The sequence below is a fragment of the Lucilia cuprina genome, chromosome 2, assembly GCF_022045245.1.
Source record: "Lucilia cuprina isolate Lc7/37 chromosome 2, ASM2204524v1, whole genome shotgun sequence".
Taxonomy (NCBI): Eukaryota; Metazoa; Arthropoda; class Insecta; order Diptera; family Calliphoridae; genus Lucilia; species Lucilia cuprina.
Window position 1 is genome coordinate 7,547,594 of NC_060950.1, and position 574 is coordinate 7,548,167.

Here is a 574-nt window from a genome sequence, read left to right on the forward strand (position 1 = left end):
TTTAGAAATTTAGATAAGTTAAAAAAGTAAAATTAACAGTCATTAATTTTAATTGTTTTCTTCGTATCAGAAGTCTCCTTTGTAGGTTGAGAGCTGTAACAAATAAAACTCACAAATTGTTCAGATGAGTAATGAAGTGTAATTATAGGAATTATACTAAGAGATTAACTAACTAACTAACTAACTAACTAACTAACAAACTATCTAACTAACTAACTAACTAACTAACTAACTAACTAACTAACTAACTAACTAACTAACTAACTAACTAACTAACTAACTAACTAACTAACTAACTAACTAACTAACTAACTAACTAACTAACTAACAAACTAACAAACTAACAAACTAACAAACTAACAAACTATCTATCTAACTAACTAACTAACTAACTAACTAACTAACTAACTAACTAACCAACTAACTAATTAACTAACTAATTAACTAACTAACTAACTAACTAACCAACTAACTAATTAACTAACTAATTAACTAACTAACTAACTAACTAACTAACTAACTAACTAACTAACTAACTAACTAACTAACTAACTAACTAACTAACTAACTAACT